Source organism: Atta colombica, unplaced genomic scaffold, assembly GCF_001594045.1.
Source record: "Atta colombica isolate Treedump-2 unplaced genomic scaffold, Acol1.0 scaffold239, whole genome shotgun sequence".
Lineage (NCBI taxonomy): Eukaryota > Metazoa > Arthropoda > Insecta > Hymenoptera > Formicidae > Atta > Atta colombica.
Window position 1 is genome coordinate 79315 of NW_017259337.1, and position 379 is coordinate 79693.

Below are 379 nucleotides of genomic sequence, written 5' to 3' on the forward strand. Positions count from 1 at the left end.
TACACACATATAATATATTATGCATATATAAATCACATTAAATTATTTAAAGAGCTAGCTTCGACTGTTGTAAACTTTAATATTCTTACTTGTTGTGTATTCACATTATGATCTTAATAAATCATTCATTATTGTGAAAATTGTTACAAGACAATAAAACAAGATATTAAAAATGTGCCTTTTTCTCAGTGCTTTCAACAATTTGCATGATGTATCCATGCATCTGATTTGTATTATTCGATAATTAGATATGAAGTTGATGAATTTCCTCATATGATAAAAAACTGATTCTACCTGATTCAGTGTGTGTGTGTGTGTGTGTGTGTGTGTGTGTATGTGTGTCAGAATAGTTGAACTAGTTTTTTATTATACGAGAAAA